The sequence below is a fragment of the Lactuca saligna genome, chromosome 9 (genome assembly GCF_052625555.1).
Source record: "Lactuca saligna cultivar CGN05327 chromosome 9, ASM5262555v1, whole genome shotgun sequence".
NCBI classification, from domain to species: domain Eukaryota; kingdom Viridiplantae; phylum Streptophyta; class Magnoliopsida; order Asterales; family Asteraceae; genus Lactuca; species Lactuca saligna.
This window is the reverse complement of record NC_136425.1, coordinates 153,618,847-153,631,163: the sequence shown is the minus strand read 5'-3', so window position 1 is coordinate 153,631,163 and position 12,317 is coordinate 153,618,847.

Sequence of the window (12,317 nt, the reverse complement as noted above, 5' to 3'; positions counted from 1 at the left end):
AAACAAAATTTTCAATTTTCTTATAAAACATAATTCGATTAATATTCATCAAACAACCATATTAATTATCCAATATAGGTTAATACAAAATCCCAAGATCACAATATAAAAACTCCGAGTGTGTGTACGGATCAAGCCGGCGCCTTCCCGCGGTCGTCACTAGTACCTGAAACAATAACATCAAACATTGTAAGCACAAAGCTTAGTGAGTTCCCCAAAATACCACGTTTAACATATAATAGCCACTCGAGACTATAACTCTGTGGGCCCGTGCACCCAAACTCTGTGAACCCTCAGGTTCTAACTCTGATAAACGTGCACCACATAAATCACATAGAAATAATGCAGTACAACACATAACATACATAGCATACAAATACTCTATCACGTAACTCTGGTTAGCTACTCAAGGTAAAGTATAGTGAGAAGACTCACCTCGCGTATCTCGGTATCTCACGAATCCTGGAAATCCCTCGTGCGCGATCCTCCGAGCTTTAATCCTTCTATAACATTATATGTCTCTAATTAACACTTTATATCTCTAAGGTTGACTATCCCTAAGAAGTCAACACAGGTCAACTCTGGTCAACGGTCAACGATCAACTTTGACCGGACTCGACGAGTGCTACGGCGACTCGGCGAGTCTAGACGTTTTCACCAACCCTCTGAAATTCCCTTCCTACACGTCGAGTATTCCCCCCTTTACTCGACGAGTTTCACCTGGAAGAATCGCAGGGCCACCCCGACTCAACTCGTCGAGTCTCAAGAACAAGTCGGCGAGTCCCAGTTTGACTCAGTCCACTCGTCATCCCTCTCCAACTCACCCTGACTCACTGAGTTTACCCATGGATCGATTGGACCACCCACTGAGCAATCCAAGGCAATCTTCAAACTACTCGCCGAGTCTGATGAATAGACTCGGCGAGTCCATGCCATGTAACCACTCCAACTTGCTTCTAAGGTCAGATCTGCTTCCACAATCTATAGATCTGGCCTCCCTAGACTGATTCATCACGTAAAGCTTCTATCTTGGTGCCCATAACACACCCCATGGCTCATAAATGGAGTTTTGACCTAAGGCATGAGGATTCCAATCCAAAGCCTCCATTGATTCCCAAAAAGCTTGGGTAAAGGGACACTCTGGACCTCTAAGGGTCCAGATCTATGATTCAAACCTCATAAGGGACCAAGAGGACACTAGATCTTGCCACAAAAGGGTTCAACAAACGCTAAATCTAGATAAAAAACAACAAGGAAGAAGATAACTCGAAATTATTACCACAATAGTGATGCTCTGGACTCCAAACCCTCAGAAGTGGCTCCAATTGCTTTCCCTTGGCTAGTTCTTCTCCTTCCTTGCAACAATGGCACCTCCAAGATCAATAATGGCCTCCTACTTAGCTCCAATTGCTCACACTCGATTAGGGTTTCACTCAAGGGACTGGTGAGCACAAATGATGGCCATTAGGCCCTTTAAATAGGTCTCAAACCCGAGAAATTAGGGTTTCATTACACAACGCTGACTCGCCGAGTCCATATCCTAGACTCGCCGAGTCCAGGCGCGATCCCACGTCCAGATCCACATCCCTACTCGGCGAGTCTGAGCTCCAACTCGCCGAGTCCCCTCTCAAATCACCAAAAACACAATATATAAGATACCTGAAAAATCCGGCTGTTACAACTCTCCCCCACTAGGACTAGACTTCGCCCTCGAAGTCTCGCTCTAAAAACAGTTCCGGATGCTGCTCCTGCATCATATGCTCCGGCTCCCAGGTCATCTCTGATCCCCTCCGGTGTTGCCACTGAACCAACACCAGAGGTACCTCCTTATTTCTCAGAACCTTGATCTTCCGATCCTTGATGGCCACTGGTCTCTCAGCACAATTCAGGCTTGCATCCACCTGAATATCCTCTAATGGAACCACTGCCGATTCATCGGCTATACACTTCCTCAACTGCGACACATGAAAAGTGTCGTGAATCTGTCCCAACTCTGCTGACAACTCCAACCGATAGGCTACCCGGCCTACCCTCGCAATCACACGAAATGGACCTATAAACCGGGGCCCCAACTTGCCCCTCTTCCTGAACCGAATCACTCCTTTCCAAGGAGAAACCTTCAGGAGAACGAAGTCGCCGACCTGAAATTCAAGCTTGGACCGGCGCCTGTCCGCATAACTCTTTTGTCGGCTTTGGGCGGTCAATAACCTCTGTCTGACCCGCTGTATCTGCTCTGTCATCTGAATCACGATCTCTGTACTGCCCATCACTCTCTGCCCAACCTCACCCTAACAAATGGGAGTCCGACACCTCCTACCATACAACAGATCAAAGGGTGGCATACCGATGCTCGAATGATGGCTGTTATTGTAGGAAAACTCCGCCAAGGGTAAATACGTATCCCAACTACACCCAAAATCCAATACGCATGCTCGAAGCATGTCCTCAAGCGTCTGAATCGTCCGCTCACTCTAGCCGTCTGTCTGGGGATGATATGCGGTACTAAAATGCAGTTTAGTACCCAACTCCTCATGAAATTTCTTCCAGAATCGGGAAGTGAAACGCACATCACGGTCCGAAACAATCGAGATCGGCACCCCATGCCGAGATACCACTTCTCTCACATAAACCTCCGCCAACTTCTCCGCTGAAGAACTCTCACTGATGGCAAGAAAGTGAGCGCTCTTCGTCAACCTATCCACAATCACCCAAATTGCATCAACTCCTCTGGCAGTCCTCGGCAATTTGGTGATGAAATCCATAGTGATCTGTTACCACTTCCACTCGGGAACCTCCAATGGCTGTAACTTGCCATGCGGTCTCTGGTGCTCGGCCTTAACCCTTCGACAGGTCAAACACCTCTCGACAAACCATGCGACGTCCCTCTTCATACAAGGCCACCAATACTCTTTCCTCAAATCCAAATACATTTTCGTAGCCCCGGGATGGATCGAAAATTTCGATCTATGAGCTTCCTCCATCAATGTAGTACGCGTACCGCCCACAAACGGTACCCAAATCCAGCCCTGAAAAGTCATAAGCCCTCGACTATCCGAAACGAACTCTGAAACCAAACCAACGACTCGTTCTCTCTTCTGCATCTCCGGATGCACAGCCTCGGCCTGTGCCCTACGAATGGCGTCTAGAACTAGAGCTATCACGGTCAATCTCAAACATACATTTCGCAGTGGAGTACTCTCCGCCTTGCGGCTCAACGCGTCAGCTACCACATTAGCCTTGCCCGGGTGGTACAGGATCTCACAGTTATAATCCTTGACCACATCTAACCACCTCCTCTGCCGCATATTTAGGTTAGGCTGATCCATCAAGTACTTCAAGCTCTTATGGTCCGTGTATATCGTACAACGAACCCCATACAAGTAGTGACGCCAAATCTTGAGGGCGAACACCACTGCCCCCAACTCTAGATCATGTGTGGGATATCTCGTCTCATGAGGCTTCAACTGCCTCGATGCATATGCTATCACATGTCCCTTATGCATCAGCACCGCTCCCAGCCCTAAAATCGATGCATCACAAAATACCACAAAGTCTTCCATCCCTTCCGGAAGAGCTAATACCGGAGCTTCGCACAACCTTTGGCGAAGCGTCTCAAAGGAGGTCTGCTGCTCGGGACCCCATAAAAATGTAACACCCTTCCGGGTCAATCTGGTGAGTGGCACTGCGATCTTAGAGAAATCCTTGATAAACCTTCGATAGTACCCTGCCAACCCAAGGAAGCTCCTGATCTCAGAGGGTGACTTTGGCACCTCCCAACTCATCACCGCATCAACCTTGGCCGGATCGAACAATATCCCTTTCTGATTAACGAGGTGCCCCAGAAACTGGACCTCCCGTAACCAGAAATCGCACTTGGAAAACTTTGCATAAAGTTTCTCCGATCTCAAAACCCCAAGAACTTCCCTCAAATGCTCCTCATGCTGCTCTCTAGATCTCGAATATACCAGAATATCATCGATGAATACAATCACCGACCGATCCAACATCGGCCTGCATACCCTGTTCATGAGGTCCATGAACACAGCTGAGGCATTGGTGAGCCCAAAAGGCATCACCACAAACTCATAATGCCCATAACGCATCCTGAATGCTGTATTCTAGATGTTCTCGTCCCGTACTCTCACCTGATGATAGCTCGACCTCAAATCGATCTTGGAGAACCAAGATGCTCCCTGTAACTGATCGAATAAATCGTCGATCCTCAGCAACGGGTAACGGTTCTTGACCGTTAGCTTATTCAATTCTCGGTAATCAATACACATTCGATGCGAGTCGTCCTTCTTCTTCACAAACAGAATGGGTGCTCCCCACGGCGAGCTACTCGGCGAATAAACCCCTTCCCCAGCAGCTCCTGAAGCTGCGAGGATAATTCTTGCATCTCTGGAGGTGCAAGATGATAAGGCACCTTAGCGATAGGCGCGGCTCCCGGAACCAAATCAATACTGAACTCCACTTGCCTCACGGGAGGCACACTCGGTAACTCTTCGGGAAAAACATATGGAAACTCACGCACCACCGGAACTTCATCCACTGAACTCAGTCTGTCGGAGATCACTCGCGTATCCATCACATACGCCACAAAGCCCTTACAGCCCTGCTGTAAACACTGCCTCGCCCTAGCGGCCGAACAAAAGGCTGATCCAGAACGTGTACCCTCGCCGTATACCGAAAGAACTCCTCCACTAGGATCTCGTATGGTCACCAGCTGACGCTCGCAGTCGATAACCGCGCCGAATCGGCTCAACCAATCCATGCCCACTATGACACATACATCACCCATCGCAATAGGAACCAGATCAATCGGAAACTCAACCCCAAAAATCTCTAACACACATCCCCGGAAGACCTCCGTGGCACAAATCACTCTGTCGGCAGCTATGGAAACCCGCAGAGGCTGATTCAATGCCTCACGACTAACACTGATATGCTGACTAAAGGCCAAAGATACAAAAGACCGACTCGCACCCGATTCAAATAACACTAAAGCAGGCACAAAGTTCACAAGGAAGGTACCTATGCATAACATAATATAAGCATAACATCTCAACACCAAAATAAATATATAGAAGGAAACGTACCAGCCACAATGTCGGGTGCAGCGCGGACCTCTTTCGCAGTCAGCTGAAAGGCTCTCCCTCGAGCTCTCGGTGCCTCGGCCTTCACGGGCCGACTCTTTGTAGCTCTGATGGCGGCAGGGGCAGATCCCTGAGATGCTCCGCGCAGCAGCGGACACTCCGCCTTCCGATGTCCGGTCTGGTTGCAGTGAAAACACACTGCAAACCCCTTAGGGCAGTCCTTGGCCATATGCCCCTCCTTGCCACATTTGTAGCAAGATCCTGCTCGACAGACTCCATCATGACCCTTGCCGCACTTCCCGCAAGTGCGGCCCTTCTGGCTCCTGGGTTTGGGATCAGCGGGCTTGGGCCGCTTGGCTACCGGCTGGGAATGTGCTGGTCACCGATCCCTCCCCAGAGACTCCGCCTCTTCCCTGGCCTGTGTCTAAATCTCAATCTCCCTCTTCCGGGCATTTGCCTGAAGCTCAGCAAATGTCCAATACGAGGAGTTCGTGGCGAACTCCCGAATATCCCGTCTCAAAATACTTAAGTAGCGGCTCATACGTGCCTGCTCAGTAGACACGTGCTCAGGGCAGAACATCGCCCTCTCATGGAACATCCTCGTGATCGCTGTAACTGACTCAGTACCCTGCTTGAGGGTCAGAAACTCCTGTGCCAAACGCTCCCTCTCCACCTGGGGAACATACTCATCCCGTAACATGGTAGTGAACCTCTCCCAGGTCACTGCCGAAAGCTTAGCAGGCGTAAAATGCACTGTCACAAACTTCCACCAGTCCTTCGCTCCCAAGCGAAGCTGGTTCAGCGCGAACCGAATCTTCAGATGCTCAGGAGATGAGCAAGTGAAGAAGCACCCCTCCATATCAGATATCCACCTCATAGCTGCCACCGGATCCTGTGTAGCATCAAACTCTGGTGGTTTGGTGTTGCTGAACTCCCGAAACAGTGACGCATCACCTCCCTGGGGTCTCGCCGCAGCGATCGCTGCGGTAGCCCTGCAACAGCAGCCTCAGAAAGAGCGGCGTAACGCTCGTCAAATGTCTCAATCAGCGCGGTCTTAATAGACCTGAACATCTCTGGTATCTCAGCCGTGATGACCGCAACCACCTCCTCATGAATGATCTGTCGAATCTCCTCATCACTAGCTCCGGCACCCTCCGGCATATGACGTGTCCTCACCATGATCAACCTCTGAAATACAACATGCGATAAATTAGAATTCACTCGAGCATTCTCACACTCGACAATCCACCCCTCCTTGATTCTTGGTATCCCAAAGATTCTTATTTGGACTGTGCACTGCCCCTGTGCTTTCAGTAGTACGGGCCCAATACTACTGTCCACACCGTCTCAGTACACACCCCAAATCTTCCTCTTTGGATCCCAATTCCCAAGTACTCTATCATGCGTAGACCACTCTCTAATAGATCTCTCATAAGCCCCTCATTGCTACCTACTCACTCTCAGCATCTCATAGCAGCTCACCCCTCCCTAGGCTAAGGCATCACAAATCAGGCCACTCTAGTCCTATTAGCAATACTTAGCCTACTCTAGCATGCAGATACATCATATCAAACATCAATATTACATAATATAAAGGTATTTTGGGAATTCACCGTTTGGGCGCTGACTGATCGTACACACGCTTCTTCTTGGAATTTGTTTCTTTTTCAAGAAAATCTTTTACTCTTAGAAAAGTTAGGTTTTCTTTTGAAAATATCTTTCCAATTCCTCAGTTTGAGTTCAAATACTCCCGAAGGTGTACCCGAATCCCTCAAACCAAGGCTTTGATACCAAATTGTAACACCGTAAATTTCAAAACAAAATTTTCAATTTTCTTATAAAACATAATTCGATTAATATTCATCAAACAACCATATTAATTATCCAATATAGGTTAATACAAAATCCCAAGATCACAATATAAAAACTCCGAGTGTGTGTACGGATCAAGTCGGTGCCTTCCCGCGGTCGTCACTAGTACCTGAAACAATAACATCAAACACTGTAAGCACAAAGCTTAGTGAGTTCCCCAAAATACCACGTTTAACACATAATAGCCACTCGAGGCTATAACTCTGTGGGTCCGTGCACCCAAACTCTGTGAACCCTTAGGTTCTAACTCTGATAAACATGCACCACATAAATCACATAGAAATAATGCAGTACAACACATAACATACATTGCATACAAATACTCTATCGCATAACTCTCGTTACCTACTCAAGGTAAAGTATAGTGAGAAGACTCACCTCACGTATCTCGGTATCTCATGAATCCTGGAAATCCCTCGTGCTCGATCCTCCGAGCTCTAATCCTCCTATAACATTATATGTCTCTAATTAACACTTTATATCTCTAAGGTTGACTATCCCTAAGAAGTCAACACAGGTCAACTCTGGTCAACGGTCAACTTTGACCGGACTCGGCGAGTGCTACGGCGACTCGGCGAGTCTAGACGTTTTCACCAACCCTCTGAAATTCCCTTCCTACACGTCGAGTATTCCCCCCTTACTCGACGAGTTTCACCTGGAAGAATCGCGGGGCCGCCCCGAATCAACTCGTCGAGTCTCAAGAACAACTCGGCGAGTCCTAGTTTGACTCAGTCCACTCGTCATCCCTCTCCAACTCACCCTGACTCACTGAGTCTACCCATAGCTCGATTGGACCACCCACTGAGCAATCCAAGGCAATCTTCAAACTACTCGCCGAGTCTGATGAACAGACTCGGCGAGTCTATGCCATGCAACCACTCCAACTTGCTTCTATGGTAAGATCTGCTTCCACAATCTATAGATCTGGCCTCCCTAGACTGATTCATCACGTAAAGTTTCTATCTTGGTGCCCATAACACACCCCATGGCTCATAAATGGAGTTTTGACCTAAGGCATGAGGATTCCAATCCAAAGCCTCCATTGATTCCCAAAAAGCTTGGGTAAAGGGACACTCTGGACCTCTAAGGGTCCAGATCTATGATTCAAACCTCATAAGGGACCAAGAGGACACTAGATCTTGCCACAAAAGGGTTCAACAAACCCTAAATCTAGATAAACAACAACAAGGAAGAAGATAACTCGAAATTATTACCACAATAGTGATGCTCTGGACTCCAAACCCTCAGAAGTGGCTCCACTTGCTTTCCCTTGGCTAGTTCTTCTCCTTCCTTGCAACAATGGCACCTCCAAGATCAATAATGGCCTCTTACTTAGCTCCAATTGCTCACACTCGATTAGGGTTTCACTCAAGGGACTGGTGAGCACAAATGACAGCCATTAGGCCCTTTAAATAGGTCTCAAACTCGAGAAATTAGGGTTTCATTACACAGCACTGACTCGCCGAGTCCATATCCTGGACTCGCCGAGTCCAGGTGCGATCCCGCGTCCAGATCCGCATCCCTACTCGGCGAGTCTGAGATCCAACTCGCCGAGTCCCCTCTCAAATCACCAAAAACACAATATATAAGATACCTGAAAAATCCGACTGTTACAAAATTCATCGGAGATCTTGGAGTTATGCCATCCATCATGGAGCCAAAGGAAATTTTATGTGATAATGAAGGAGCAGTTTCCTTGACAAAGTGTGACATCCCCAAAATCACGGCCAGAAAAGACCGGTTTTGTTTATACTTTATTTGAAAATCAGAGTTATCTTTTAATAAAAGGGTTGCGGAATTTGTCCCAAAACAATAATATGATAAAGATTTATCAAAAGCATTTCCATAGAAATGTATTTCATTAAAAGACTCGGGATGTCATGTTCGTACAGATCAAAAGTATAAACAGTACAATATAAGCCTTACTACATTATTTCATATCTACAGGCCTATATCCGTAATCCCTCGTCCAAAACATCACACCTATGCTCATGCGCCACTACCTGTAATGCATAAAACTGAGTGGGTCAGGCTTGGGAGCCTGGTGAGCACATAGGGTTTTCAACCCACAATAAATAAGTTTATTAATTTCATCAATCAACAATAACCCGATTACCCGTTCCCGTTATCCTCACTTTACGTCCCTAAACACCTATCATAAGGGACCTAGCCTAAGGATCATCATCGGGACGAACACTACTGCTAAGGGGATTCCTCAGCAATAAATGTCCTAATAGGCAACCATGTGGGGGATGGAGTACACCGGTGAACACATCGTTCACAACACATACAGGTTGCGAGCCTGCTAGTGTTCCATTGGACTGTCTAGAAGAGTCCGTGGTCGTCATCTATACTCCGCTAGATGACTGGATCAACAACAACAACATCGAGGCCTCTCATCATTTTATCACACATCACCTATTACATCTACCCATGTTTTACCCTAACATTTTCGTAGATATAAAATACATATACAGTTTAAATCATTGAAAACATGTATAACAATGTTCATCTAACGTAGATAGCAAGTATTCAGATAATATGCACACATAGCACGTAATTTATATAAAATACTTCATATCTATGTGTAAGCTGAAAGTAACTATGCACTCACCGGAAAAGGTGGTGATTCCGAACTCAGACAGCGCTTCGCTTCTTAAAAAGAATTTTTCTTCGACGAAACCTAGTATTATTACCACTAGAGTTTAGTTTATTATTCGTCGAGACTAATTAATAGTCTAGCTATTATTATTATTATTATATAAGCGTCAAAAAAATACTTATATAACCCATAATAATAGCCCAAGTATTTATTATAAGTTCCTAATAACGTTACTATAATTAAATAAAAGTTATATTAAAAATAGCGTAGGCGTAGCTCACTTACAGCGGGTTTTATAGAAAACCGGGCTTTGCTTGGAGCAGTGTTCCTGAGCCAAAAATCTCTTCTTCTCAGAGCCTTCGAGCACTCCGGGGCTTCCGCCTCGTGCTAGGGAGGTTCCCTAGGCTTTTCGGGGGATTTCGGGGCTAGAGAGAGGTTCTAGAGAGAGAGAGAGTAAAGAGAAGAAAGAATGGGAAAGGTGTGAAGAAAATGAGGGTGGGAGAGGTGGTATTTATAGGGTGAAATGTGGTTGAACTTGGTGCCACATGTCACCATCTGGTGGCAAGCCTTGGGGAGAAAGCAATGGTCAAGATTGTGCCACATCACCCATTTTCGCACAGCACACTTCCGACTTCTAAAATCCGTAACTTTCACATACGACCTCCGTTTTTGACGTTCTTTATATCCACGCGTAGGTAATAATAAGATCTACAACTTTCATTTTGACACCGTCAGCTAATTCTCGACCGATCTTAAATTTAACAGTACAAGGAGATTATACTGTTAAACGTCTGCGTAAAATTAATAACTTCTACATACGGACTCTGTTTTTGTCTGTCTTTTTACCGTTGATTTCCTATTAATGAGATCTTCAACTCTCATTTACGTTGCGTAAGCCAAAAACCGCTCAAACTAAAATTCGAGTTTCAAGGCGTGCACTGCTAAGCCGAATCTTAGAAAAATCATAACTTCTTCATACGAAGTCAGATTTGGGCGTTCTTTTTATCGATGTTCTTAGTTTAACATATTCTACGACTTTTGTTTAGATTGCTAAGGCTAAAAAGTCTTCTATCATAAATTCACTATTTACGTCTCCCGGTGTCGTGCCGGTTTTGCCGTAAAACTTCGGCGGGCCATAACTTCTTCGTTCTAGCTCGGATTTCAGCATTCTTTATATGTACGGAAACCTTGAGACATATTCTACAACTTTATGTAGAGATATCGGGATTATCTCACACTTTAATTTTGACGCTCATTTTTATTCTTTATTAATTATACATTTATAATTAAATAATAAACACATAAACACACATAATTCACATAATACTCAAATATTTCATATTTATTACTTCAAAAAGAGTTACAATAGTTGACCTAGACTATTACATTGACAAAAATGCTTAGCCCTGAAAACCCGGGCGTTACACAAAGAAACCAAGAGATCATGGCAGATCATTACATATTGATATAAAATACTATTTCATCAGACATAGAGTAAAAGAAGGTCGCCTCGTAGTGAAGAGGGCATCATCTGAAGAGAATCATGCAGATCCACTCGTAAAGGGTCTAAGTAGGGTTAACATATTAAGCATGCTAGGAGCATCAGTTTGAGAGATGATATTAGTTTTAGTAGTTAGATAGTTAGTTTGAAACTTGTAACAAAATAAATGTAATTAACTTTTGGTGATTAAATAATAGAGAACGATTTATGAGTTTGTTTACTACCTTTTGTTAATTGTTTATTCTTGTGATTCATTTGCATGTTTACTTCCCGAATAATTCGATTTTTCAAAAAGTACACAGCCGATCATACTTTGGGTAGTAAGTAGTGAATTAAGATTGTTAATCAATTAAACTGTAGATTCTCTAAATACTTTTAGACATAGCAATGGTATTGCTACAATGTTCATGAATACTTAGAAATGGAGATTTAAGTATTGGTTTAACCTGCACTTAGAGAATTACTTCGTGGAATTTATCAAGAGTAATTCTGAGACGATAACATCTTATAATCTTAAAATGAAGATATATCAGTTGTAGTTTACGAATCAGTTGTGCATTTATGATACGTGAATGCATCAGTAACTTGATGTTATAAAACATATTATTTTGCATGATTTGATGAGTAAATGGGGAAAGCATATAAGTTAAAGTTTATTTGTTCCTTTTTTCCTAACAGGAAAAAGCAATATCTTTGGGCCCCTCGGTGATTTGTTATTGACTTATAGTGTTGGGCCCGACATGACTAAATTGATGTGTTCGATTTGAAGTTCTATGTCATTACAAATCAGAAATCGAGAAACAAAGTATTAGATAATGAGATTGGGTCTATTCCATGTCTCATGTCCAAATGATATCTTGCAGAATGGAGGATTATATGATCACTTATCTTACGACACGTAACTGACTTCGTCAGAGTTGGACAACGGCTTTTGGAAGCTACGATTTGCTGATTAGTTTAGAAGTTATACTGTAATTATAGTTACAAACTTATCCAAGTGGGAGACTATTGGATTAGGTGTCTATGCCCATAACTATAATTGGTATATACTTGAATTGATATTAGCACGGTCTTTTGGGTTACCCTCAAACCTAGCAATTGGAGAGGATGATTTTGGGAGAGAGAGGTTGATTTATTATTTGATTAATAAATTAAAATAAATAGTTTATTAACATATTTTGAGAATAATATATCAATTATAAATAGTAATATTTAATTAACAATTGATAAGAAATTAATTGGTATT